Source organism: Gouania willdenowi, unplaced genomic scaffold, assembly GCF_900634775.1.
Source record: "Gouania willdenowi unplaced genomic scaffold, fGouWil2.1 scaffold_269_arrow_ctg1, whole genome shotgun sequence".
Classification (NCBI taxonomy): domain Eukaryota; kingdom Metazoa; phylum Chordata; class Actinopteri; order Blenniiformes; family Gobiesocidae; genus Gouania; species Gouania willdenowi.
In genome coordinates, this window is record NW_021145026.1 from 372,917 (window position 1) to 398,853 (window position 25,937).

The 25,937-nt window shown below is 40.0% G+C and overlaps 2 protein-coding genes and 1 long non-coding RNA gene across 4 annotated transcripts in view; 1 reads left to right on the forward strand and 2 right to left on the reverse strand.

Moving 5' to 3' along the window:
• LOC114459136 (E3 ubiquitin-protein ligase TRIM39-like) overlaps window positions 1–25,937 on the reverse strand; it is a 476,570-nt gene that overhangs the window by 271,230 nt on the left and 179,403 nt on the right. The gene's annotated exons all lie outside the window — the stretch shown is intronic.
• Window positions 1–25,937, reverse strand: part of LOC114459132 (NLR family CARD domain-containing protein 3-like) — a 331,402-nt gene that overhangs the window by 68,449 nt on the left and 237,016 nt on the right. The window lies entirely within an intron of this gene.
• LOC114459141 (uncharacterized) lies at window positions 8,869–24,255 on the forward strand. The gene is made up of 4 exons (XR_003673245.1): window positions 8,869–9,086; window positions 16,986–17,040; window positions 18,294–18,698; window positions 24,059–24,255. It is a non-coding gene; the product is annotated as an uncharacterized LOC114459141 (long non-coding RNA).

A 25,937-nucleotide genomic window follows, 5' to 3' on the forward strand; every position in this document is an offset into this window, starting at 1 on the left:
TTTTTTCATTTGAAAAAGCCTTTACACAGGCCATTTTTATGAATTCACTTAGTTGATAGTTTCATTTGGTTGTTGTAATGTAACTAGGGTATTCACTTACAAAGGTCCACAACTGTAACTGTAAAAGTGAAACTTGCTGAAATAAAACTACAAACAAGTTGTCATCAGTCTAAAAAACAAAGAGTTACAGGTAGATGTGAAACTAAATAAAATAAACTCAAACCCTGTAGCAGTCATGTGACAAATCAATCAACAGTTCTTGTTGAGAAATATTATTATTATTCTGGATCAAGTGGAAACAGAAAATATAAAAAAAATAGTTATATTTTTAATTTGTTTATAATGTAGGGAAGATATTTTATACATAAATGTAACTGAAGTCTAAAGCCACAAAAATGGCACCACTTTAAAAAGAAAATAGACTAATAAAAGACCTCTTTACATGGAGTATAAGACAAAAGAACAATAGAAATGTAGCGCTCTTGCTCCCTCTAATTCTTTGAGCAAGGCTCTGGGACTCTTTAATAAATAGTATTGAATTTTTAATTAGCCTATCCCAACCACAGATTTATTAAGATAAAATAGAAACAGGAAAAACATATGCCCATTAAATATTTCACCACAAATAATAAATACCAAAAGTAGGGATTAATAATGCTTTATATCAAAGTTATTATTTTCTTTTTGAATTAACCAAACATAAAAAAAATCACTGTTTAGACAATCAAAGATTTAGGTAAGGTAAAAATAAAACACTCACAAAATGTGGACCCACTGTAATAAAATAAAACAAAATAAACCCTGAAAAAGCCGGCATATAAAAATAAAACAAGTACAGGCCTGTATTTCAGGGTGTTCTCCTCCCCTCACTTCCACACTGATGGAAAATGGCGGATCTCCGTGGTGCATTCAAGGTCCAAACTCTCCACGTGGTGTTAGCTCCTCCAACGGTGAAAATCCTCTCTCCGACAGCAGCAGTCCACTTCACACCACACCAGCCTAGTTTCTCCTCTCGTTTCCCGAGCAGGACAGGTGGATGGCTGATTGACGCCGTAGCACTGAATCACTCTGCTGGACAAGCTAAGCTAAATGCTAACAGGCTAATGTTCATCCGTCGGTCTGACGTACAACTCTCACACAGATTCCGCTCAGTAGACTGTGTCGGGTTGACAATCTCACGTCCTCTTCTGTGTGGCTGGTCCTCTAAAACATGAACTCTTAACATGGACTTCCTTTTTTCTTTTCTCTCTCAACTTTATCTGCTCTGTCTCCTTTTCTTTCTCTTCTTTCTCCATTCCTCTTCTTCTCTCTACACCTTCCGTGGCTCTTCATTTCCTCCACAGCACCTCCTCTGGTCACTTTTGGTCACTACACATATACTCTTCAAACCAAACAAAACATATTCTTCTCCTTATACAATTGGTTTAGTTTACATACAAAAATAAACATTCCTTTTCAAGTAACAGAAAAATACACATGTTTTCAAATGTTCAGAGATTAATAAAACAAATAACCTCCTTAATCAGTGAACATCTTCTAACATTTATTAACACCCAAGCTTTTTTTTTACTGGGCTACAGAAACTTTGGACCGTTTAGAATCCTTAAATCTGTTAAAGTAAAAGTACCACAAGTATTAAAAAAACTGTGATAGCAAATAAAATGATCTTTAAACTTTTGTTCCTAATGTATGTAATTGTGATCCGTCTATGTACAACAACCTAATGCATTAATCTGACAAACTATAGTTATTAATCATGTTCCAAATGATATGAACCCAGAAAAGGTAGTGTCATCATCTCCTCCAACCAAACCTTATCCCCCAAAATTATACTGAAATAAAGTACATATTGAAAATACTAGTTAATTACAGTGTTTAAGTGGATTAAATTAAAGCAGAATTAAGTGTTTACAAGATAGAGGAATTATTTAAATTCAGAAATGAAATCGGAATAAACCAGCCACCTAATTCAGATTTAGGTTTAATTTGGAATTCAATTTGCATTAGGAATTAAATGTTTACAAGGTGAGTTTAAAGATGATTTAACTTTTATTCTGAATTAAAGAGGAATCAAAGCTCCCATGTAAACGTGGCCAGTGACAAAAAAAAAAAAAAAAAAAAACTAAGTTGATTGAATAAATAAAAGTACTGAGTAATAATGACATCAGTGGAAATGTAAAATTATCCCCTAAAAATAATACTCAAGTTAAATTTCAGTACATTAACTAAATTTGTTCACACTGTATGTATACATGTACAACATAGGAAACAGTTTGTTGACATTACTTGAAAGTGAACGGTTGCCGTGGCAGCAAGATGAAAGAGAACCAAACAAAACTAAATCTTCAGTTGCTTTTCTCACTGCAAGTGGAGAAGTAGAAAAAACTCTCTCTGAGTAACTTTGTATCAAAAAGTAAAACAAACATTTTTGTGAAGTTTGAAAGATTAAATAGTAAAGACCTGAGTGAGGAATGGCTGCTACAGGTAAGACACAATTTACAGATATAATATGAGGATTCATTTTAATCTGCTAGGATGAAAGAACACTGTAGTCATTGAAGAAATCACTAGATTTTATTTCAATAAATAAATATATAAAAGTATGGATTATCCTTAGAAAATACATTAACTTTGGTTATATTTTAAAAATATTTTCCTTCCAAACTAAGTTTAATATCTTATGTAGATGATAGTGTTTGAAGCAGTTTGAGAGCTTTCAGAGCCAAAGGTGTGTGTGTGTGTAATACATAAAATAAGGGTGTTTGACTTCAATATTTACAGAATAGATGTGATATATCAGGAGGAGCTTCAGACTATTTATTACTACTTAATATGTTTTTACTGTAAAAAGTAACATGGCTCATACTGTGAGTGTACCAACAGAAAATGAGGATGTCCTACACATGCAGTCAATGCAGAGACAGGACTTCACATATGAATCAGATTTACAGGCCTACTATTTTTATTTGAACCCAAACTTTAGAAGTGACAGAACAAGATGTGATTTCCATGTTTGTGTGGGTCTTAGTGTTGAAATAGTGAATGCATTGATGAGTGTGACAGACTAAATGTATTATAGAACTGGGATAACCCATATGAGAATCAACTGAAACTATTTATTATCAGAAAATAAGCTATTTCAAAAAACTAAGCTGACAGGAGAGAAAAAGTTCAGAGTAATAATAAGGGCATCAATAGAAATGTAGTGTAAAAAATATCCCTAAAAATATATACTCAAGTAAAGTACATATACTTAAAAATATTAGTTAAGTATATTAACTAAATTTGTTCACACTGTATGTATACATGTACAATTTAAGAAACAGTTTGTTGACATTACTTGAAAGTGAACGGTTGCCGTGGCAGCAAGATGAAAGAGAACCAAACAAAACTAAATCTTCAGTTGCTTCTCTCACTATATATACTAGATACTAAATATCTCTGAGTGTCTTTGTATCAAAAAGTAAAACAAACATTTTTGTGAAGTTTGAAAGGTTAAATAGTAAAGACCTGAGTGAGGAATGGCTGCTACAGGTAAGACACAATTTACAGACATAATATGATTTTAATCTGCTAGGATGAAAGAACACTGTAGTTATTGAAGGAATCACTAGATTTCCTTAATGAAGTACAGATTATCATTAGAAAATATGTTTACTCTGGTTTTAACATATTAAAAACATTTTTCCTTGAAAAATAAGTTCAATATTATATATATATATTTAAATCTGTTCATTTTAACATTTAACATTTAGTCTGAATTGGATAATTTGTGTCTGTGTGTGTGTGTGTGTGTGTGTGTGTGTGTGTGTGTGTGTGTGTGTGTGTGTGTGTGTGTGTGTGTGTGTGTGTGTGTGTGTGTGTGTGTGTGTGTGTGCGTGTGTGTGTGTGCGTGTGTGTGTGTGACCCAAAATCAGATGCTGAGCCAGTGTGATAATAACAATGTTTATTTAAAGGGCCCATGTTACACTAAATTAACTTTTCTGTTCTTTAAACATGATAAAGTGTTATTAGGGCTTCATACACATGTCCTAAATATAGTTTTTAATTAATTCCCTCAATCGTTAGTTAGAGGGTGATTTGCTCCTTTCTTACTACAGGATGAGCCCAAACACCTCGCTACATTTTGATGACGCGTTCCCACTTTGATTACGAATTTGACTCGGCACTGAGCTGATGAAGCCACATGTAAACAAACACGTGTTTATAAAGCAGCATGAGCTCAGCTACAGATTTCAATATGTATTTCAATAAATTATCGGCCATTTTGAGAAAAATGGCCATAACAACCACTAGGGGAGGTTGCTGAGGTGGATCCACATCCTAAAATAATCAGTAGTGTTCATGCCATCTATGTAACAAGTTTCATGCTTTTAACCCAAAGTGCACGATTCTTCCAACAATTCTTCCTTAACCGCCCACTACTGGTACTGATCCAGGATCTGTGGTGGAGAACATGACCTGACTTTAATCAATAAGTTCAGGGATATTTTGTTTTCTGTTTTATTCACACAAATGATTCATTTTTTTAAAATTTCATTTATTTAGAAAAATTCTAGAAATATATTACAAATACATTAAAACAAAAAACGTTTTTTTATTATTATATATATGTAATATAAAGATGTATGAGAGCAGCATTAATATCAACATATTTCCCCTCAAGGATCAATAGTTTACTGAATCTGATCAGGTTTATTGATTAAGTTTTGATGAACTTAATTTAAATTAAACTCATTTAAATCCTCCTGATGACATCATTCCAGACTATAATGATAAAATAAAAACAAATGCATCAGTTATTTCACCACTAGAGGACAGAATATTGTACAGTATTAGAAGCTATCAAGTTATCATGAACCTATGATGTTTCAGACTCTACAATCCCTGTCATCGTTGGTCTCGTCCACAACAACAGAACAACTGCAGCTCTTCACCAGAAATGGCCGTAGTATATAATGTGTAGTGTATAATGTGTAGTGTGTAGTGTGTAGTGTATAGTGTGTAGTGTGTAGTGTGTAGTGTATAATGTGTAGTGTGTAGTGTATAATGTGTAGTGTGTAGTGTGTAGTGTGTAGTGTATAGTGTGTAGTGTGTAGTGTGTAGTGTATAATGTGTAGTGTGTAGTGTATTATGTGTAGTGTATAGTGTATAATGTATAGTGTGTAGTGTGTAGTATGTAGTGTGTAGTGTATAGTGTATAGTGTGTAGTGTGTAGTTTGTAGTGTATAATGTGTAGTATGTAGTGTGTAGTGTGTAGTGTTTAGTGTGTTGTGTATAATTATAGTGTGTAGTGTATAGTGTATATTGTGTTGTGTATAGTGTATAGTGTGTGGTGTATAGTGTGTAGTGTATAGTGTGTAGTGTGTAGTGTATAGTGTGTAGTGTGTAGTGTGTAGTGTATAATGTGTAGTGTAAAGTGTGTAGTGTATTGTGTATAGTGTATAGTGTATTGTGTGTAGTGTGTAGTGTGTAGTATGTAGTATTTAGTATGTAGTGTAGTGTATAATGTGTAGTGTAAAGTGTGTAGTGTATTGTGTGTAGTGTGTAGTGTATAGCGTATAGTGTACAATGTGTAGTGTGTAGTGTATAATGTATAGTGTGTAGTGTATAATGTGTAGTGTATAATGTGTAGTGTGTAGTGTGTAGTGTATAATGTATAGTGTGTAGTATGTAGTATGTAGTGTGTAGTGTGTGGTGTGTAGTGTGTTTAGTGTGTAGTGTGTTTAGTGTGTAGTGTGTATAGTGTGTATTGTGTAGTGTGTAGTATATAGTGTGTAGTGTTTAGTATGTAGTGTGTATAGTGTGTAGTGTTTAGTGTGTAGTGTTTAATGTGTAGTGTGTAGTGTATAATGTGTAGTGTGTAGTATGTAGTGTATAGTGTGTAGTGTGTGGTGTGTAGTGTGTTTAGTGTGTAGTGTGTTTAGTGTGTAGTGTGTATAGTGTGTATTGTGTAGTGTGTAGTATATAGTGTGTAGTGTGTAGTATGTAGTGTGTATAGTGTGTAGTGTTTAGTGTGTAGTGTGTAGTGTATAATGTGTAGTATGTAGTGTATAATGTATAGTGGTTAGTGTATAGTGTATAGTGTGTAGTGTGTAGTGTGTAGTGTATAGTGTGTAGTATGTAGTGTGTAGTGTGTTGTTTGTCGTGTATAATGTGTAGTGTGTAGTGTATAGTGTATAGTGTGTAGTGTGTAGTGTATAATGTATAGTGTGTAGTGTATAATGTGTAGTGTGTAGTGTGCAGTGTGTTGTATGTAATGTGTAGTGTGTAGTGTATAGTGTGTAGTGTATAATGTGTTGTGTATAGTGTGTAGTGTATAGTGTGTAGTGTATAATGTGTTGTGTATAGTGTGTAGTGTATAGTGTGTAGTGTATAATGTGTAGTGTGTAGTGTGCAGTGTGTAGTATGTAGTGTGTAGTGTATAATGTGTAGTGTGTGTGGTGTGTAGTGTATAGTGTGTGGTGTGTAGTGTGTCGTGTATAGTGTGTAGTGCATAGTGTGTAGTGTATAATGTGTAGTGTGTAGTGTATAATGTGTAGTGTGTAGTGTATAATGTGTCGTGTGTAGTGCTGTTGTTAAGCCAAGCAAACACCCAATCAGACCAGTCAAGTCAAAAATGTAACAGACTTTATTGAGACCAAAAATGAAGGTAGTCGCAGTCCAGGAGCCAACCGTGGAGGAGTCTGGAGATGAATCAAGATCTGTGCAGATGAGAGGTAAGTATTAGCAGGTGAAACCCAAGGCTGAAACTTCAGGAGCCAGAAAGTACAAACACTAGGAACTGAGCCAAAAAACAAAGGTACCACGTAGGATAACTGACGATCTGGCGTGGAGTGGAGGAGAAGACCAGGTTATATACTGGAGCCTGTTGGTGGTGATGAGCTGCAGGTGAGTAACGCGCTCCAGCCGCAGTGCCGACTCCTCCCCACTCCACACCAACAAGGACAGACAGGAACAAGAGGGAGGGAAAAACAGAGGACACAGGAGGGAGGAGCCACCAAATCATGACAAGTGTATAATGTGTAGTATGTAGTGTATAGTGTGTAGTGTGTACTATGTAGTGTATAGTGTGTAGTGTGTAGTTTATAATGTGTAGTGTATAATGTGTAGTGTATAGTGTATAATGTGTAGTGTGTAGTGTATAATGTGTAGTGTGTAGTGTATAGTGTGTAGTGTATAATGTGTAGTGTGTAGTATGTAGTGTGTAGTGTGTAGTGTATAATGTGTAGTGTGTGTGGTGTGTAGTGTATAGTGTGTGGTGTGTAGTGTGTCGTGTATAGTGTGTTGTGCATAATGTGTAGTGTGTAGTGTATAGTGTGTAGTCTGTAGTGTGTAGTTTATAATGTGTAGTGTGTACTATGTAGTGTATAGTGTGTAGTGTGTAGTGTGTAGTTTATAATGTGTAGTGTTTAGTGTATCATGTGTAGTGTGTAGTATGTAGTGTGTAGTGTATAATGTGTAGTGTGTAGTGTATCATGTGTAGTGTGTAGTGTATAATGTGTAGTGTATAATGTGTAGTGTGTAGTGTATAATGTGTAGTGTATAATGTGCAGTGTGTAGTGTATAGTGTGTAGTGTATAGTATGTAGTGTGTAGTGTGTAATGTGTAGTGTGTAGTATGTAGTGTGTAGTGTGTAATGTGTAGTGTAGAGTGTATAATGTGTAGTGTGTAGTGTGTATTGTGTAATGTGTAGTGTGTAGTATGTAGTGTGTAGTGTGTAGTGTATAGTGTGTAGTTTATAATGTGTAGTGTATAATGTGTAGTGTATAATGTGTCGTGTGTAGTGTATAACGTGTAGTGTGTAGTGTATAACGTGTAGTGTGTAGTATGTAGTGTGTAATGTGTAGTGTATAATGTGTAGTGTGTAGTGTATAATATGTAGTGTGTAGTGTATAGTGTGTAGTGTGTAGTGTATAACGTGTAGTGTGTAGTATGTAGTGTGTAGTATCTAATGTGTAGTGTGTAGTGTATAATATGTAGTGTGTAGTGTATAGTGTGTAGTGTGTAGTGTATAACGTGTAGTGTATAGTGTGTAGTGTATAACGTGTAGTGTATAGTGTGTAATGTATAATGTGTAGTGTGTAGTGTATAATATGTAGTGTGTAGTGTATAGTGTATAGTGTGTAGTGTATAATGTGCAGTGTGTAGTGTGTAGTGTTTAATGTGTAATGTGTAGTGTATAATGTGTAGTGTATAATGTGTAGTGTGTAGTGTATAATGTGTAGTGTATAATGTGTCGTGTATAATGTGTAGTGTGTAGTGTATAATGTGTAGTGTGTAGTGTGTAGTGTATAATGTGTAGTGTATAATGTGTAGTGTGTAGTATGTAGTGTGTAGTGTATAATGTGTAGTGTATAATGTGTAGTGTGTAGTGTGTAGTGTATAATGTGTAGTGTGTAGTGTGTAGTGTATAATGTGTAGTGTATAATGTGTAGTGTGTAGTATGTAGTGTGTAGTGTATAATGTGTAGTGTATAATGTGTAGTGTGTAGTGTGTAGTGTATAATGTGTAGTGTGTAGTGTGTAGTGTATAATGTGTAGTGTATAATGTGTAGTGTGTAGTGTATAATGTGTAGTGTGTAGTGTATAATGTGTAGTGTGTAGTGTGTAGTGTATAATGTGTAGTGTATAATGTGTAGTGTGTAGTGTGTAGTGTGTAGTGTATAATGTGTAGTGTGTAGTGTATAGTGTGTAGTGTGTAGTGTGTAGTGTATAATGTGTAGTGTGTAATGTGTAATGTATAGTGTGTAGTGTGTAATGTATAGTGTGTAGTGTGTAGTGTATAGTGTGTAGTGTGTAGTGTATAATATGTAGTGTGTAAATAACCACAGGTATATTTCTGTTTAGAAACAAGGTTTAAAGTGTTTTATTTTGGTGCTTATCATCATTTTTTGCAGTTAGTTTTAGTTAACTTCCGGTTTAAAAATGTAATGCTTTTATTTTGAAATCATCACTTCCTGTTTGCCGTTTTATGCTTGAGGTAGCTTGATGGTGATGGAAACACACGGAGAAGTGTGAGAAAACGACACGGAGCGGTTTTAAAAGTGTTTTTTATGTTTAGTTACCCCGTTGAAGAGGCACAAGGTACGTTTAAAATGTTTGATAATGTTGCATCAATGTTTGGTGTGTCCAGAGTTGTACTTTTGTTGGGTTCTGTGATGTTTGTTTGAACTTATGCATGTGTAGGATTTTATGCAGAGATGTAAGAGCTTAGCATTTAGCTTATACTTTGTTTTTATATATTTCAGCTCTTACGGTGAATTTGAGGTTTCCTGTCAATAAACCTGTTTCATCAGTAAAGTCTCAACCTTCATTCGGGGGGGTATGCTACATAGTGTGTAGTATGTAGTGTGTAGTGTATAATGTGTAGTGTGTAGTGTATAGTGTATAGTGTGTAGTGTGTGTAGTGTGTGTAGTGTGTGTAGTGTGTAGTGTATAACGTGTAGTGTATAGTGTGTAATGTATAGTGTGTAGTGTGTAGTGTATAATATGTAGTGTGTAGTGTGTAGTGTGTAGTGTATAATGTGTAGTGTGTAGTGTATCGTGTATAGTGTATAGTGTGTAGTGTGTAGTAGTGTAGTGTGTAGTAGTGTTGTGGTGGTCAAGACCGGTCTTGGTCTCGAGACCAAATTTTAAAGGTCTTGGTCTTGTCTCGGACTCGGGATTTTCCGTCAAGACCGTTCGAGACCAGCACTGATTCCTGCTATTTTTAAACTTTTTTATAATGTGATAATAACACGGAGAAGAACGGGATAAAACAATCCTTTATTCATTATTTAATCCATCCTGTATAATGACCACAACCTTCCTTAATGTGACTGAGTGACGTGTGTGACACTCATACGTGTGTGGCTACGGTGTCAGTTTGGACCGCGGAGCGCAAGGGAGATATGAACTAATCACCGGTAAAAATCCCAGTAAAACTCCAGAAAACAATCACCAGTAATAAATATTATCTCCCTGGTAAAGACAGTAGCTCTAATAACTGGTAAAATGATAAACTGATGATATTACAGCCTGTGAAGGCTGGATAGGGGACGCACTTACTCTGCTTCTGGGTCCTAGTGCCAGCCGAGCGGTGACGCCTGTTCCGTTTACCGTGTTTACTGAGGTCAGTGTGTGTTTAATAAGTTTGTGTGTGTTTAATAAGTTCGTGTGTGTTTAATAAGTCTGTGTGTGTTTAATAAGTCTGTGTGTGTTTAATAAGTCCGTGTGTGTCTGTGTGAAAGTCTGCATGTTTATGTCTCTGTCCATCCACTCTTTTCATTATATCCATGTCTTTTAAGGCTTTATTACATAATGTCGGCTGTAGTCCGGGCCGCCGCCATCTTGGTTTATGTCGTCACCAGCGCGTCATCGCCGCAGAGTTGCACGAGCATAGAATGACTCAAATAATCGTAAAGAGGTCTTATATTAGTCTATTTTATTTTTAAAGTGGTGTTTTTTTTGTGTCTTTAGACTCCAATTACATGTATGTATATAATATGTTCCCCACAATATAAACAGGTTCATAATATAATTATTTTTTATAGTTTCTGTTTCCACTGTATCCAGAATAATAATAATTCTCAACAAGAACTATTGATTGATTTGTCACATGACTGTTCCAGGGTTTGAGTTTGTTTTATTTAGTTTCACATCTACCTGTAGCTCTATGTTTTTTACACTGCTGACAACTTGTTTGTAGTTTTATTTCAGAAAGTTTCACTTTTACAGTTACAGTTGGAAACCTTTGTTAATTGAATATCCTAGTTATATTACAGCAACCAAATTAAACTATATCAACTAAGTGAATTAATAAAAATAACCTGTGTAAAGGCTTTTTCAAACTAAAAAATTATCTTGTGAACTCTGTGACCTGTTAAACCTGAACAACTCAAAGAATCAGAATCAAGAATCATTATTTCTTGGCAGAAATGCTTTTAAACACTTGCTGTACATTCAGCTGACATAAAAATCTTGTTTTCAAATATGTAGAATAATTGTGAATTTATCAGTAGCAGTAGTAGTTTTAATATTTTAGTTAATTTTTTGCAGGCACCTTTTTTGTCCGTCAAATGTATTTAAAATAAACTAAAATTAAAGACAGATGTTATTTAACTGTCGAACCTTGTCATAATTTTATTTATTTATAGATTTTTTTAAATTGAAAAAAAAAATGTTTATGGTCTTGGTCTCGGCTTGTCTCGGTCTTGGTCTTGACTCGGTCTCGGCTCCCGAAAGTCTTTGTCTTGTCTTGGTCTCGGTGCATTCTGGTCTCAGGCAAGTCTTGGTCTCGGATAGTGTGGTCTTGAACACAACACTACCAAAGCCACACTGAAACTTGTTCTTTTTGTGATCAAGAAATGCTCCGAGAGCCAGTGTGAGAGGCAGAGGGGGGCGGCAGTTTCTTCTCCAGCATTGCACCAACAACCCAATTACTGTCCACCGTACCTGCAAAAGGAGAAATGATCCTAAATGGTAGGGATGGGCGATATGGACTAAAAAAAATATCCTGATATATTCTGGTATTTATCACAATAATGATAAACATCACGATAAATAAAAAAATTATAAATAAATAAAATAATTTCCAACTTACAGTGTAAACAGGTTCCTTACAAACACAAATAAAACTGAATACATCAACATTAGACACATTAAAAAGGCTACAATAACTGCTGACTCATAGAGCTCATGAGCTGATCTTTTATAGAATATATTAGTGCATGTGGATCACTTTATTAGTGTTATTGTAAATAATTCATTTATTTCCTCATTTAAAATATTATTTTCTAAAAAAAAAAAAAGCACATGAAAAGCAAAAATAACTCCAGTGTTTTTACTGCTGCTGAATCTTGTTTCATTTATCTTATGAGTTACATAAAGTTATGGTTGATAAATAACTGATTTCCTATAGTTAAATCAGATCAAGCTGATGATTTAATCATTCAGTATATTAATGTGTAATAATCTCAATATTTACATTAGTCTAATGAGACCAGCTTTGTCTGTGAACACGTGAAATATAATTAAAAAATATTGTGTTTCACAAGTTGGGACGAATGAATAATGACATTAATATTTATGCTAACATTTATTTCACACAATGTGTGACATGTTTAGTTTTTATCCTTCTATACAAGTGTTAAATCTGACCATAAACAATTTTGTGGCTTTATGACAGTAAGACGTGTTGTTTTTATTTGGTCTATTCCTTATATGGAGTGGTTAGCATTAGCTCTTAGCCCAGTCTGTGTGTCGGTGTCTTAGCTTAGCATAGTTAGCTTTAGTTGAGTTTCCAGTTCATAATCGTTGCTACAGGTTCATCTCTGTCCCCGTGTTTGTAGAACTTTAGGTGGATCTGATGGAGGAACTAGGATTGGTTCCCTTTGTTAGATGTTTATCTGGTTTTAACTAAGTGGTGGTTCATGATGTATCACAGCACGTCAGCTTCAGGTAGCTGAGACATAGTCTGTGGGTGTGAGAGGGTTGAGGGGCGGGAGCAGCGGTGGTGCACACCACTGCCGTGGAGGCTTCACTACGGAGCTGCCGTGAACAGCGTTCTGCTCCAGAGAATAATAAGTTGACAACAAACAGGAGCAGATTTTGTTCTGTGGAACAAGGTTTTTATGGACATTCTTGGCTAAATTGAGGGACAAATGGCCCGTGACCCTTGCTAATTTCCGACATGGGAATTTATCGTTTATATCGTGGGATGGCATATTCTTACCGGTGACAATAAATCATAAACGATAAAATATTGCACATTCCTACTAAACAGTTCTCAACCTGAGGGAGAGTGAGTTTACCTTTAAAAATCAGGTTGGCTTTAGGGACGTCCAGCTGGTAACCCAGAGACGTTAGCGTTTCTTGCTTTTGAGAATTGGCTTCAAACTGAACTCCAACCTGCAACTGGAAACATTCAAACAAACCATTAGAGAAACTATTTAAAAAAATAAGTTACATTTACAAAATGCAATAAAGACAGACTGGAAAAAATGTAAATTGATACACAACCATCACATTAACTCACTTTAGTTTTAATGCTGAATTTGTTTCCCTTGAAAACAAATCCTTTTTTAGATTGTCTACATTACCATAATTTAGTTCCACATCTGGACACATTATTTGGGTCCAAATTCTATGCAAATTAATTAATATTTAAAGGTTTAATGGCTGAAGATAGGGAGTAAAATAAAAAAGTCTTTTTGAAATAATTTGTGGTTTTGTTCTGCAAAACAAACTGAAAGTTGCATAAAAAAAGACCAGCTGTGGCTTTGTCAACTTCTGCTGAAAAACTTTTAAGAAATTTAGTGGCAGATCCAGAGTTTCAATGAACTCATCGTGTTGATGATAAAATCATAACCTGGCAGATATAGAGTAGAATATATTAACTAGAGCAGGAACAACTTCAGTATTTATCAATAGTGACTTGATTGTACGATACGATCAGATCTACACCAGGTAATAATTGGTAATCCAGTATAATATCTATCTATAAAAGCAAGGGACGTCTGTGTGCGAATATCTCCCCGACGCACGGTATGAGTTCGACCTGAAACTTAGTCAACGGGTTCCAAATACCAAAAGTGTGTGCATCTGTTATTTTGAAGTAATTTAGTGTTGCAAAATATTCAAAAGTTCATTTTAAGATTACGACCCTCTCAGTAATGAGCTCAGTAATGAGCGCGGTATTAAGCGCGCTACTTCTAGTTCCGGGTCATGACGTTACTATGTCGCAGTTTGTTTGGGTTTGAAAAAAAAGGTCAATATTAAAAACATTTTTGTACTGCTAAAAGTTATTTAAGTTAATATTTCATGGTTATTTATCCCAACTTCCTTTAAATTGCGGGTCATGGGGTCCACTTCCTCTGGGGAGGTGGCTGTGCTGAAACATACACCCACCCACCCACATACGGGTGATGCGTGAGAGTGCCGTGATGTACATGCTGAGTGCACACAGAGCCGTTTAGAGCGAGAGTTGCGACTTTGGTGTTGCAAAACCTTTATTTTTTGTGGTACTTCCATGTCTCTCCGTTTTAATCTTTTTTCATTGCACGTATGTGTAATTTTAAAGTAGCTGTAATGAAACTCCTTCTCAAAAAACCTACTCTTGATTCCAGCACTTTAGCAAACTACAGGCCTATATCTAATCTTCCTTTTATTTCAAAGATTCTTGAGAAAGTTGTGGCAGCTCAGCTCTGTGAATTTCTTCAAAACAACAGCCTGTTCGAGGACTTCCAGTCAGGCTTTAGAGCTCAACACAGCACAGAGACTGCTTTAGTTAAAGTAACTAATGATCTACTCTGAGCTTCAGATGAAGGACGACTCTCAGTGCTGGTTTTATTAGATCTTAGTGCAGCTTTTGACACTATAGATCACTATATTCTACTAGAGAGATTAGAGAAATTACTTGGAATCACAGGGACTGCCCTAAACTGGTTTAAGTCCTACCTATCTGATAGGTACCAGTTTGTACACGTGAATAATAAGTCTTCTGTGTACACTAAAGTAAGCTACGGGGTTCCTCAGGGCTCTGTGCTAGGTCCAATCCTCTTCTGTATCTATATGATCCCCCTTGGTAATGTTATGAGAAAATACTCTGTTAACTTTCACTGCTATGCTGATGATACCCAACTGTATGTATCAATGAAGCCAGGTGAGACAAATCAGCTATCTAAACTTGAGGCCTGTCTAAAGGACATTAGGGCCTGGATGGACCAAAATTTTCTTCTTCTCAACTCAGACAAGACTGAGGTCATTGTACTGGGCCCGCGACACCTTAGAGAAACCTATGCTAGCCTAACTGCCCTAGATGGCATTACTCTGGCACAAAGCACAACTGTTAGAAACCTTGGGGTTCTATTTGATCAGGACTTATCCTTCAACTCTCACATAAAACAAACTTCAAGAACTGCCTTCTTTCATCTCCGTAACATTGCTAAAATCAGATCTATCCTGTCTCAGGGCGACGCCGAAAAACTAGTCCATGCTTTTGTTACCTCTAGACTGGATTATTGTAACTCTCTTTTAGCAGGCTGCCCGAGCAAGTTGCTTAAGACACTTCAGCTGGTTCAAAATGCTGCAGCACGTGTACTGACTAAAACTAGGAGAAGAGATCACATTACTCCTGTATTAGCCTCTCTGCATTGGCTTCCCATAAAATATAGAATAGAATTCAAGATGTTTCTTCTCACTTATAAAGCCCTAAATGGACAGGCACCAGTCTATCTCAAGGAGCTTGTAGTGCCATACAATCCCCCCAGAACACTACGCTCTCAAAATGCTGGACTACTCATTGTTCCATTCATCTCTAAAAGTAGTATAGGAGGAAGAGCTTTCAGTTATCAGGCCCCACTTCTCTGGAACCATCTACCAACCACGGTTCGGGGGGCAGACACCCTCTCTACCTTTAAGGTTAGGCTCAAAACATTCCTCTTTGATAAAGCTTTTAGTTAGGAACCAGCTCATAGCTCATAATTAAGATGCAATAGGCATAGACTGCCGGGGGGGGGGGTCTGGCATGCTCGGTTGGAGAGAGGTTGGAGAGGGCGTTAAGAGAGAGGTCATTTAGGTTAGAGAGGGAGCGGAGAGGGTCCCATTCCTCTCTCTAATACTCCCTCTATGTCTGCTTCTTCCCTTGTGTGTTTGCTCCTGTACTCCTTCTGGCTTTTGTCTTGCAGGTCCGTGGGATCCTCAGTGTGGAGTTACAGAGTCTCAACAACTCTGTCTCCACCCTTTCCTCTGCACACACCCAACACAGCATAACGTGGATGGCTGTTCATCATAGGAATGGGATCCACACAAGGTTCCTGCTGCTTAACAGAAGGTTTTCCTTGCCGCCATGATGAATTCATGTTGGGTGTGGGATACATATGTATGTGTATATACGTATATATGCATATGTGTGTATCCATAAAATGAAGAGTCCGTCCTTAAGACTGCTCTACTGTAAAGTGCCTTGAGATACCATTGGTTATGATTTGGCGCTATACAAATAAAGATTGATTGATTGATTGATGTGTGTGTGTGCGATGGATAACCCAAGGAGGAGATGGAGGTAGACGCACACAATAATAAATCACTAATAAATATTCACATTGTAAAGTTTCTACTAATGGACTGTATTAATATATTTAGTACATTTAAAACTCTCACACTAATTCTGTATTTCAATATTGTTTGAGTTTATAGTGACAATTTGTTTTTTCCAGCAATCTTAATTCAAATTATTGTGCAAAATGTATCCCCCATAAAATGTGAATAGGAACCACAGTAATAGACTCAACTATTGATTAGCTCTCGCCACAAAACTGTGTTTGTCTGATGGATGGGCCACATTAATTAATATTATCAGAATAATGAGCGATCTGAGCATTAACATTAGAATTATAAACAAAAGCCATGAACAATTATTTCAATTATACATTTACTTTAGTTTGTCATTATTGGAAATTGTCATTTTAATGGATTTGCATCAAATTTACATGTATATTTACCCCCAAGATGAGCAGAAAGTTACATTATGACCCTGCCCAAAACAAACAGGAAGTCGGCCATCTAGGGTTAATGGCGTTTTGATATAACTCAACTGCAAAGGTCAAACAGCTTCATAACTGATAAACATGTTGACTGTCTATCCCAAACCTGGGCTCAATGTCAAAATTACCCATCATACTTTGCGTTCTCAGATGGTGCATATCATAATAGAAAACCGCCATAACTCTCATATACAAAGTTCAAATAGTCTCATATTTGATACACATAGGTTACCAACCCCGGCCATCTTATCTTGATCTTATGAGACCACAGATTAGGAACGTTGCACACTACGGACGTGTGTTCAAATCCACACAAATCTTGTGTGCCGCTTTGTTTTTTTGCTAATGGCAGGTTCCTTTATAATATTATGGATGCTGAGCACTTGGGAAATCAACAGTATGCAGGTTCATCAGAAAGGTTGTTTTGGCACTAAAATGCCTACTTCCTTTGTTTGTGAAGTTCTCAGGATACAAGCCTGTGGCTAATACAAAGGGTGAATTCTACAGGATTGCAGGTGAGTACAAATTGTATACTGTATTATTTAATTACAGGTGGGTGAGTAGTTTAATCAGCTCTAATTTGGCAGGGATCCCACATGTTTTGGGCTGTGTGGATGGAACACAAATTCCAAATTGCTCCATCAGAAAATGAGGCAGACTATGTGAATAGGAAATCATTTTACAGCCAGGTAGAACAGTGATCACTCATTTACATGGACATGTATTTCTACTTCATTGCAACCCATGTCATCCTCTGCACTGTGAAGATCATATGTGATGCCTCCTACCTCATCACCGATGTGGAAGCAAAGTGGCCTGGCTCTGTGCACGACTCCCAAATTTGTCGGGAATGTAGTCTGAGCTACAGATTTGCAAGTGGTAGGAAAAAAAATATTTATACACTGCTGTTCTTGGTCTCCAGTTTAATTGAAGTTCTGCAAATCCTTTAAAACAAAACAGTCAAATGTACCTACAAAAGTATAGAATAATAAAAAGTATTAAATTTGTACACAAGTTTACATAGTGCATTGTCTGCAGTTGGCACCAAATATTTACACGTGCACAACTTTAGAGAAAAACAACAACGATTAAACATGATACATGTGCAATAAAAATTAGGTTAAGTACTAAAGTGAAAAACTGGATTTTGCTGGATGTTCAACAACTACAAATGCTTCATTGGCTCTAGCAGTGGTGTTTTCCAGACTTGGCTTGTGCAAAAGCAGTGATCAGGTCTTCCATATCTTTATTTCTTAGTGATCCTGAGTAAAAAGGGGAAATAAATAAATATAATTTAGTTATACAGTAGATGACGAGACACATCATTCTTTTATAACATATTTACACCACTATGGCACCGTTAAAACAAGTCCAACTTATCCAAGTCAAGTTATATATGTCATTTAGACTGTTTTGCCTGACATGATACTACTCACTGACTGGCTGCACAGTGCATACACAGAGTTGCTTAGGTAGGAAGTAGGCTACATGACATTTTTTCACACATTCACACAAATACCAATAATTTTGTACCTCTTAGGTCAGCTTGGTCATTTAAACAGTCATTTTTATTTAGATGAAAGTACTGCTCAATTACATTTTGATTTATAGAACACTGGGATGCATGTTGTCTGACTGTGATACAGTGATGCTAGCCTGTTAGCACAGCAAACTAGTTCCACACATGACACTTACAATAAGTTAAGGACTGTCACACAGCTAAAGTCACTTTTTACACTCATTGTTTTCTCCTCTTCCTCCTTTTCAGCACACAGCCTGCATGAGCTGCTCCCTCACTGAGAGACAGGAGGGGAGGGGTTGGCTCAGCAGAGGGGGCCCAGTCAGGAAATTTGCGACAGCAAGTTGTCACTGCAACGTGTTAGTTCTCTGGGCTCTTTGTGTCAAATTTGTTGGCCCTCGGGGGGGCCCTGGTGGCTTAGGGGGCCCCAGGCAGCTGCTTGCTTTGCCTAATGGCAAGCTACGCCTCTGGTGATAATGTATGTGTCAAAGTGTCTTTATAACATCGTGGCTTCACACACTTCAAAAAGGAAGAACTTGATCAGACTCAGGATTTCACTCGTTCTTATTTTTATTCTTTCCAGTGACAAGAAAGAATAAAAACCTTTGAACATAAAACACAAGGCAAATAAGTTCATCATTTTCATCAAACAAGGTAAGTACAAATAAACACAATTTCAGGTCACTGATTTGGTAGTTAACTGTATCAAAGGCTTCATGAATCACTGTTAAGTTCAGATTCCTTGCTAGCAATGTTTAGGCTAAGTTAGGAGTTCTCTGAGAGTCTCTGCTATTTTAATGTGGTTTTTGTTTTCCATCAGTAAATTGCTGTCGTATTCCTTTCTGTTGATTCTCATCATTCTTGTTAGTGTGGGTTTGTAGTCTTTGTATAATCCATTTTATTTTTATTCATGCTTTTATTAAACCTTTAGTTTAAACATGGCTTTTTTTCAAGTTTAAACTTTAAAAGTTTCTTTACCAGAGAATAATTTTTTATTGATATGAATGTTTCATAGGCTTTTTTCCACATGGTCAACATAGACTGTTTTCCAATCCTGTTTCATCAAGTTAGATTTAAAAAATCAAACACTTATCTTTTTTTTTTTTTTGTTTAATTATCCTAAATTTTATTTGTTTGATCCTTTAAAGTTCTGGATAGTATTTTTTATTAATAATAATTCCATAAGTGAAAATATTGTCTATTAGTGTCTTACTATGAGTAGTTATCCTGGTTGGATGTGTTATTAATAGGTAAAGGCTCATGATCTACATTGAGTTAATAAATGTTGTTGTTTTTTGGGTTTAAAAAAATCAATGTTAAAATCACCACATGTAAAAAACCAAAAAAAATATTACTACTAGTTTTTTTTATTTTTTATTATTGTTTTGTTTCCATTTCTACAATGATACATTATTTTACCCCGTGACAAAAAAACAAAAAAAACCAATAACAATAACAGCAGCCTGATGACCTGATGGAGGAATATATGAATATATAAATATGAGGCACTCTGTCAGGAATATAAACTCCTGATGTTCATAACGTATCGTCGGGGTTCTGTGTAACCCCAGCATTTACCAAGTTTCAGAGATTACTGTTACTGTAAATTTACCCTTTAACAGTTTTAAACAAGGTTGTGATTTTTGACAGGTTTGTGTTGAAGCTTCTACTGTTGAAATGTATGACTGAGATTTATCCATCCTTTTTAAAATGATTGAAAAAAACTGTTCTTCACTGTAATATTTGTATTGGCTCAGTGTGTTGATGAGAAATATTACCTTTGTGTGTGCGTTTGTTCCAAACTGATGTTCCCCTTTATTCTGATCATGGGGAGCAGCTACAGGTTGGACTGGTTTTAACCTCACCCTGAGGACATGAATGTATGTGAGAGGATCACAAACTTGATACTTTAGCAGGTTTGTTTTTGGTGTGTGTCACGTCTTTTATTTAGAGGAATGTACACAGGAGTCAGGCTGTGTCGTCACATTAAGATCTTTATTTTACACTCTAAACTCCTTTACCCTGTTGGCCCATAATCACGTGACTCTTTACACAGATTCTATTGGCTGATCATAACAACAGCTCTAGGTAACGCTCAAGAGAACTATTACACCACATCTCCTTTTTTTCAAAACAAAGAGACGATCTTAATCTTGGAAACGTAAACAAGGTTAGACACTTCTGTGAACTTCCTGTAAAATAAACTAAAGACTTATTACACTTATTAACCAATCATTTTAACTGGATCCATAGGCAGAGTTTGAGATTCTTGCCGGGGGGTAGCAAAAAATTATTATATATATATATACAGAATGTCTCGAGTTTTGCTTCATAAATAAGGAATGAAAACAAATGTATCAATCTAACTGTTTTTATTATTATTTTTCATTTCTGTAAGATAAGTTTCTAAAGCTGTATTATGGACCTGTCAAAATAAATTGAAAATGCAGCTTGAAATGTTAAGCCCCCACTGTAACTTAAAGAATGAGAGAGTAAAGTTGCTCAATCTAAGCAGAGTTATTATTTATTATATGTTCTACATGATATATCATACAACACTGGATACATGTGCTTTAACATGGAGGGAGAGACTAGCTGTCAGTTGTAAATCACTAAGTTAAACAGCAGGTAGGATAGAATAAAAGGATCCATATGGATTAAAAGCATTTAAAAGACCAAGATAGATAAATAATAATCATTTTGCCCTTGTTTTGTTTTCTATAAGGAAACAATGTTCAGATGTTAGAGTTGTCACTAAAGCAAAAAAATAGCTTTAAAGTCACTTTTTTCTCAGCTTTTTGCTCTGAAACTGAAGATTTGTGTAAAACTTGCTCTATTCAACGGCTGATTACAAAAGAACAAAACGAGCCAGAAACAATTTTTTTTTTTTTTCATGACAGTCGAGGCTTCAATCTTTCAGAATTCAGATTTCAGATAGTCATAGTAGAAAATATAATATGTTGGATGCATCGCAGGTCACGAACGTGGGGCTGTCGAGGTCAAAGTGGGCCAGAACAGGTGAGGAGGTCAGTTGCGACTTAAGCCGGCGGACTGCAGCAGAGCACGCAGGAGACCAGATCCAGGGTGCATCCTGCTTCAGGAGAGCACGCAGCGGCGCAGTAGTGTCCGAGTAGAGGGGAAGGAAACGTAAGTAGAACGCAGTCATCCCCAGAAACGACGATAGTTGCACCGGGCAGGAGGGTTCAGGCAGACGCAGGATAGCATCGACATTCGAGTGCAGCGGGCTCAGCCCCTCAGCGGTCAAGCGGAACCCCACAAACTCAATAGCCTGAGCCGCAAAGATGCACTTCTCCCCATTCAGTGTGAGGTTGACTGGCGAGCACATCCAGTACCCTGGAAAGGCGGTCGTCATGCAGGGTAGATGTCGCTCCGTGCACCACAATGTCGTCCAGGTACACAACCACCCCAGGAATGCCTGCGAAGATGGTGGCCATGATTTTCTGGAAGCAGCTGGGAGCGGAGCTGAGTCCAAAGGGCATCCGCGTGTAGCGAAAAACCCCCATATGGGTCACAAAGGCGGTGAGGTTGCGGCTGCCAGGGTGTAGGGGAACCTGCAGGTAGCCCTGGCGAAGGTCAAGCTTCGAGAAGACTGTTGAGCCATGAAACTGTGCAGAGAGCTCCTCCACTGTGGGCAGTGGGTATCTGTCCGGGACCACTGCTTTGTTTACCTGTCTAAGGTCGACACATGGGCAGAGGCCGCCTGTCTTCTTCTTTGCCACCACCAGAATGGAGATCCAGGGCGATGCATCGACTCGTTCGATGATGCCAGCATCCAGCAGTTTCTGTAGCTCGCCAGTGACATCATCACGCAAAGTGAGGGGCAGCCTGCGCAGAGGTTGGATGACAGTCTTCACAGCTGGGTCGATGAGCGGTTGGTGGTTGAAGGCGGTGAGGCAGCCCAGCCCAGTGAAAAGCGACGGCCAGCGTTGCTGCCATGGCGTGGTCACGGTCAGGATAGCGGCACCCAGATTGTCAGTGATGGCGAAACCCAGGGCGCAGAACAGGTCGAAACCGAGGAGGTTGGCACCATGCCGAGACACCTGGAACGTAAATGCTGGGAGGGTCCTGGATCCATAACGAACAGAAAAGGTAGCAGTGCCCAACATGTTAATTTTAGTGTCCACAGCTCCTCTGCTCCTGTTCTGATAGTGTGTTTGGGAAAGAGTCGCCGAACTGTGGACTCACTGAGAAGAGACCTGGAGGCAGCCGTGTCCAGTAGCAGCGGTAAACACACGTTATCCAGCTCCACCGTGCACCAGGTGAAAGGTCTGTTATTGGCACCCACCGAGTGAATGGTGGTCGGGCTTGATGGGCGGGATGAGTGGCGCTGGGGTCTTGTGGGAGCGGGTGCTGAGCGGCACACCTTAGCAAAGTGATTGAGTCTACCGCAGCGCTGACATCTCTGTCCCGTGGCTGGGCAAACCAGTGCCCTTGTGGCGTGGGAATACGAGCCACAGTTCCCGCATGGCCGGCGTGCTGAGGCACCCTGACGTCCCGCGACGTTAACCTCGGTGTGAGGAAAAGCGGGGCCGGGAGCTTGGTCTGCCGGTGTCACAGTCTGAGCTAGCGGAGTGGAGAGAGAAGGAGGCGGACCTGTAGCCGTTAGCCGCGATGCTAGCAGAGCAGCCGACTCAAGCTGAAACGCCATTTCCACTGCCTTAGACAGAGTAGTGTCGTCCGGGGCCATAAGCAGTCTCTCACGTAGTTTGTGATCAGCTGCGTGTTCGGCTAACTGATCCCGAATAAACTCGTCTTCTAGGTGTTCAAATTTGCAAACACTAGCCAAGCATCGGAGGTCCATGACGTACTGATGGACGGACTCACCGTGCCTCTGTCGGCGCTGTCTGAATATGATTCGCCAGACGATGACGCTCTGTGGAGCAGCGAAATGTCCAGTCAGTAAGGCAACACAGTCCTGATACTTATCCGCGGGGCCGAGTGTGCGGAAAATACGTTGTCCCTCGTTTCCCAGGCTGTGGATGAGCAGGGCTTTTAGCCTAGCATCGCTAGCGTCAACCACACCGGCGGCGGCGATAAACGTCTCAAAAGACTCAAACCAGCGGGGCCACGGGATCGGCGGCTCGCCCGGCAAAGCGAGGAACGGAGAGATAGGTGAGATGGGAAAAAAATCCATCCTCGTCGCCAATATTGTGTTTCAATCAGGAGGACGGCGACTGTGTGCTTTAGAGAGCAGCTTTATTTTCCGTTAACATTACCCACAATTCCCCCGGGAGACCGGGCTCCCGCTTACGTCACACTGTCAACACACACACATACATATATGCAGGTCACAGTCGTATGTAACAGATACAGTTATTTGTTATTTATTGTGTGTGATGTGTATGTGAAAAACAATAATTCAAAAATCTTTAAAAATAGAACTTTGATCAGTTATTACCTACTTTTTAACCAATTACGAGACATTTAAACCCCATTTTAAATCCAGGCTGACCCCATGTGGGGTCATTAACCTAATGACTCCATATCCATTGTTTGTATTTTATAAATCTGTTTTACTATATTTTAATAGTTTATTGAATATTGTGTTTGTGGCATATTTTTGCTACAATTTAAGGGGCGGCTGGTAATTTTTTATTATTTATTTATTTATTGATTTTTTTTGTGTGGAGGGGGTATAACTAACACACAGACAAAACAAACGTGTACAAAGGTTAATAAAAGGTAAATATAAAATGATTAGAATCATGGGGACACTCTGGCTATACCTATTTAAAACTTAGTAGCAGCAAAATTTCATATTCAAAATATATATTTTTTTAAATAACTTTATTTCCAATTAAGATTTGATGTCCAAAAGGAATGTTCCAGCATTTAAATGTGAGTGCACGTAATTAATGTCAAACTAAATAATATATTGTCTAAAAAAGATGTGAGTGTTTTAAATCTCTGAAGAACTGAGTAAACAGTTGTTTTCCCTCATTTCACCTTCTCTCCCTTTCTTTGACTTTTTGTCCTGGTTTTCCTTTCTTGAGGAAAGACATGCTGCTTTCTATCTCCTGCTCCACGTCACATCTACAGTTCAGACTGTAGCAGCACATGTGGGTCGTACCATTAGCACTGTTTACTGTATACTGTGAAGGGCAGCTCGTCCACCTGCGCTCGATCTCCGCCGCATGGAGAGAACCAGCCATAATCACCCAGGCAGGCATCGGTGAAGGGTGAAGAGGTGGGTGGGATCGGCTGCCTGTGTCTCGGTGTATTGGTTACAAGGGGCGGGGGTCAAATAGCATATGTGCCAAACATTTAACTTGAACATTTAACATTTATATATAAGATTGATGATCTAGCCTGCAAGCGACTGCCAGCACCACTCTTTACTAACGCACTAGCCCAACTGTAAGCTTGGGCCACCTTGGGCCTCTGGGGTGGTCTTGGCCGGGGTTGCCGGGGTGGGTTGCCGGGGTCTCTTGTTGCCTCGACACGGGTGTGCATTCTTTCTGGGTGTTCACGAGGTCCCGGGGCTGTTTGATTTGGCGCTGTTGCCCCTCGCGTGCACATCTGGTTGGTCTCTGGGGCTGGGGCCCTGCGTGCTTCCCTGCCGCTCCTTCCCCTTGCTCCCTGTCCCCCTGTCTCGTCCTCCCCCCCCCTCCTCCTTTGCTCTTGCGCCCGCCATCCTGTTGGGTTGGGTTTGGGGGGCTCCCGTTGGCCTGGGGCGCTGGTGGGGGGGCTGTGGCTCCCGCCTGGGGGACGGGCGGTGCCGTGCCGGGTGGGTTGGCTGGGGGGTGGTCTCGTTGGGGGGCCTGGGGTGGTGGGGTCCTTGGCTCCGGTCCGGGGGGATCCGGGGTGGGGGTGGCTTTGGGGGTGGCTGCTGCCCGGGGTCGGCGATTGCCTCCTGGGTCGCTGGGTGGCGGGGTGTGGCTGTGGGTTGCTCCGTCGGCCCTTGCGGGTCCTCGGCTTGGCTCCCTGGGGCGCGCCTTTGCCAGGGATGTCGCTTGCGCGGCGAGCCAGGCGGGGCCCCCTCCGGGGCTTTTTGTTTGACCGCAATGGCCGGGGTGTGGCCGTTACGGCTAGAGGGGTGGGGTGGGGGGTGCTATGGGGTCTCCCCGGGGGTCGTATTGGGTGGGTGTGCGGGGGCGCGGCGCGTGGTTCTTGGCCTGGTGGATCCTTGTCGGGATTGGCTGGTCTGCTGGCTGGGTGCACCGGGCGCCGTGGGCGCGATTCCGGGGCGGGGGTGCCCCGGGGGCGGATCCTTGGTCTACGTTTCCGGGGGAGTGCTCTCCTGCCATCTGCCCGGGGACCGGCCGCGGCTCGTGGCGGCGCTGCGCAGCCTTGGGCGGGGCGGGGCTGGTGGCCTCGGGCCAGCTGTCGTCCGGGGTGGGCTGGCGTCGGGGGGGTGTCTCGTGCCGGTGCGTGGGTCGTCGGGGATCGCCTCCGTGGGGGGGGGGGGGCTCCATTGGCGCCGTTGGTGTGGGGGGGGCGGTTCCGGGCTGGGGGTGCTTCGGTACTCCGGCTTGCCGGTCCGTGGCTGGCGGGATGGCCCTGCTTGGCGGTGGATGGCATCCTCTCTAGTCGGGGGGGCCGGGGCCGCCTCCCGGTGGAGAGTGTTGTATCGTGGCGCCGGGTGGGCCTGTGCTGGCCCTGGTGCGGGCGCGGGCCTCCCCCCTGCTCGGCCGCTCCCCTTGGCGGCGGGGTGGCGTTGCTCCGGGCCGGCGTGCGGCGGGGGTCGCCCCCTGGGGCGCCGGGGGATGGGGTTGGTGCCTGGCTGTGCCCGGGGGTGGGGGGTGTCGCCGTGCTCCGCGGGGCCGGCGCGGTCTGGGGGGTGCCGTGGGGGGGGGGTCTCTGGCTGTGCTGCTCCGGGGCCCACAGTGCCACTTGCCCGTCTGCGCCATCTACCCTCTCGCGTGGCCCGCC